Source organism: Loxodonta africana, chromosome 15 (assembly GCF_030014295.1).
Source record: "Loxodonta africana isolate mLoxAfr1 chromosome 15, mLoxAfr1.hap2, whole genome shotgun sequence".
NCBI lineage: Eukaryota > Metazoa > Chordata > Mammalia > Proboscidea > Elephantidae > Loxodonta > Loxodonta africana.
Genome location: NC_087356.1, coordinates 62,382,805 through 62,386,629, shown reverse-complemented (window position 1 = coordinate 62,386,629; position 3,825 = coordinate 62,382,805). Strand labels below are relative to the sequence as shown.

The 3,825-nt window shown below is 41.0% G+C and overlaps 1 pseudogene; it reads right to left on the bottom strand.

The window, feature by feature from the left end:
- Nucleotides 1-1,614: 1,614 nt before the first annotated feature.
- LOC135227736 (olfactory receptor 8B12-like) lies at nt 1,615-2,561 on the bottom strand (annotated as a pseudogene).
- Nucleotides 2,562-3,825: the final 1,264 nt, after the last annotated feature.

The window sequence follows — 3,825 nt, the reverse complement described above, 5'->3', positions numbered from 1 at the left end:
AAAAAAAAAAAATTTCACTACTAATTTTTTTTTAATAAATCATTTAGATCAAACTATTCCAATGCATTACATAAAGTTGCACTTCTCTTTCACACCACTGCAGAATTATAAACCAGACCAGAGTTGCACTCTTTTTCTTCCATGTATACCTATATGAGAAGTGCTATCTGTTGTTGTTGTGTGCCATCGAGTCTATTCCAACTCATACCAATCCTATAATACAGGGTAGAACTGTCTCACAGCTATCTGTAGTGCCTTAAGTTTCAATGGAAATTCCCCGTTCTGCTTAGTGTTGCCCTGATCACTAAATAAACCAAACCAGTTGCCATCAATTCCAACTCATGGTGACGTGACGTGTATCAGAGTAGAACTGTGCTCCATAGGGCTTAAGATGACTGATTTTTGGAAGTAGGTCCCCCAGGTTTTTTTGTTTTTTTGAGGCATCTCTAGGTGGACTGGAACATACAACCATTCAGCAAGCAGCCCAATGTATTATCTAGTTGTACCACCCAGAGGCTCCAATAAGTAACTAAACCAAAACCAAACCAAACCCACTGCGCTCGAGTGGATTCCTACTCATAGCAACCCTAGAGGACAGAGTAGAACTGCCCAATAGAGCTTCCAAGGAGAGCTGGTGGATTTCAACTGCCGACCTTTTGGTTAGCAACTGTAGCACTTAACCACTATGCCACCAGAGTTTCCAACTAGATCCCCCAAATTACTTACTGCTCTTTAGAGCCTACAGACCCTTACTTGATTACCCTGTGCCACAAAATTTCTCAGTCATAGTTCAAACAATCAAACTAATTTTTGAGAAGAGCTCTAAATTCTGACTCTCTTAGTCTTGAACTATATGTGACTTTCCGCTCATCATCTTTAGAACCCTTAAACCTGTAAAAGTACTAACACATAAGTCGGGGTCCCTAGGCTTCCTTCCACACACAACCTCAGGAACGTCCATGCTTACTGCTATCTGGAGTCTAATATACTAGCCTCTCACACACCCCAGTCTTCACACGCTTCTCATGTCATTCAGACAAGATCAACTTAAGCAAAATTTTTACCTTCTACTGTACTGAAAAGAAAAAAAAAGTAATATCCAAAAATTATTTTTTGAGAAGTTACGTGACATTGTTGTAAACGGAATCAGATTTTTAAAGCATTTACGTATCCTACCTTTAAAATGTAATCTGTGAGCGTGAAAATGGAACAAGAAAATATGGCATGAACGAAAACAAAGTAGATTGGGATTCAAGGCCCTGAAGTCCAGGGCCAGTTATGGCACCAAATAGTTGTGTGTCCTTCGGAAACATATGCAATATTTCTGAGTCTCCAGTGTGTGCTCTGTTAAATGAGAAGGCTAGATTAAATGAATTGTATGGTGCACTAAAGATGACACAATCCTTGATTTTAGAAACAATCTGCATAAGATAAACAATCTTGGAATAAACAAGGTGGGGTGACAGTTAGGGAAAATAGGTCTGCACTAAACACTCATCTAAAAATAAAAACATAAAATTCTCTTTCTGTTTAGGAGAGAAAACACTGGACTTTGGATACCTCATTGAAAACACATACACACACACTAATAAGCAAAGTATTAGATCCCCTTCTTCAAATATTGCTTCCTTCTCAAGAATATGTTTTTCTTCTCAAGGTATTCCTCAGGGCAACTTTGACATGCTTATTCCTCAAGCTATAGATTAATGGGTTTAACAGAGGCATCACAATCGTATAGAACAGGGAGAACACTTTTCCTTGTTCAAGAGGCAAAATGGAAGGTGGTTTGAGATATACGAAAGCCCCAGAACCAAAGAAAGAAACCACAATTATGTGGGAGCTGCAGGTACGAAAGGCTTTGGACCTGCCCTCAGTGGAGCTAATATGGAGAATGCTAGAGAGTATTAGAGCATAAGAGATGAAGATGGTGACAATGGGCATTCCAATGTCCATGGCTACAACAATAAATACCACCAGCTCGTTCACACGCGTGCTGTTACAGGAGAGCACAAGGAGAGGAAGGACGTCACACATGAAACGACTGACAAGGTTATGAGTACAGAACATGAGACTCATTATGTTTCCCATATGGGCCACAGCACCCCAAAACCCTATCACATAACACCTAACACAAGGAGAAAACAAACGTGTGGAGACATGGTGACTGTGTACACCAGTGGTTTACACATGGCAACATAGCGGTCATAGGCCTTTGCTGACAGAATGAAGGACTCAGAGACAACAAACAAGCAGAAGAAAAACAGCTGAGTCATACACCCTGTGTGCAAGATGATATTCTTCTTTGAGACAAAACTCACCAGCATTTGGGGGGTGATGGTAGTGGAGTAACAGAAATCTATTAAAGAGAGGTTAAAGAGAAAAAAGTACATGGGCGTGTGCAGGTGAGAGTTCAGCCCAATCAGAGTAATCAAGCCCAGGTTCTCCACCACAGTGATCACATAGAAGCAGAGGAACAGGAAGAAAAGTGGGATCTGGAGCCCTGGTTGGTCTGTTAAGCCTGCAAGGATAAACTCTGTCACAGAAGAGTTCTTGGTTGTCATTTTCCTCTTGGATACTCTGTGGTGATAACAGAAAAGGACTACTTAAAGGGAAAGAAATATCACCACTACCCTCCCAACATCTGTTCCCCCAGCCTTCTTGGGAATGAAATCCATACAGAGAGACTAAAATTACTAAAGAAAAGGGGTCACTGTTTGGTATGGATCTGTCTTCACAGCACCAAGTAATTTTAACTGTCCACAGTCCATATGAGGCTAAACTTTATCTCCACGGTGAGAGCTGGTGCTGCTGGGGAGAATGGTGGCAAAAAAAAAAAAGGTGAATATCTTTTCTATGTCCCTCCCTCTTGTGTCTTTGCTTCAGTTGCTGAAACCTGGGGCTCTTCTCTGAAGAGAGTCCTGACAGGCAGAAGTCACTGTGATTCTCATCAGAGCTTCCACCTCTGAATAAGGCTCTGGATCAGAGCAAGAAGATGGCTAGTTAGTAATTTGGAAAAAGGCTGGTCTTGACACAGGGTGAGAGCAGTTACTCAGTAGGGATTCTTTGTCACTATCAAATTTACACTCTATGAGAATATCAAAAAAAAAAAAAAAAACTCATTACCATGGATTCCAGCTCATAGCAACCATATACTACAGAGTAGAACTGCCCCATAGGGTTTCCAAGGAGTGGCTGGTTTGGGCCTGCCAACATTTTGGTTAGCAGCCATAGCTCTTAACCACTATGCCACCAGGTCTCCATGAGAATATAGTGAGAAGAATCAGAGAAGTCTCCTTTCTTGTCGGAGCCAGGAGTAGTGCAATTAATCCCTGGACTGAATTTAACTGTGAGTAAATCACTGAATGCACTCTTTTGTTTTCCCCAGAGCTCTTAGCTCCAGTGGCTATAGGTTTGATATTAATCTTTTAAAGCGAAGACTTATTTAACAATTACTATGAGAGGCTATGTACTAAATGCTATGTGACAATATTATTATTCTTATTTCACCTAGATTACATTACCAGCCCAAAGTCACAAAACTACTGGGTTGCAACCAGAAGGTAAACTCAGGCAGTCTGACTCCTATATTTTGTGCTGTTACTGACAGAAAAGGTTAGGCAGGCCCTCCTCTTCCTTTAGTTAAAGAGCCACAAAAAGAGACTGTCCTGTCTCTTAGGCACAATTGTTCTGGGAAGGGAAATGGCCCTAGTGAATAGGTGACAGCTTTGGGTCAGAACGCTCTTCTCCCAGTTCTGATCAAAGGATAAAAACCTCGAATTTATCTTGTAACTCTTTCTGCACCGAAGAACATGATGTCTAATTCCT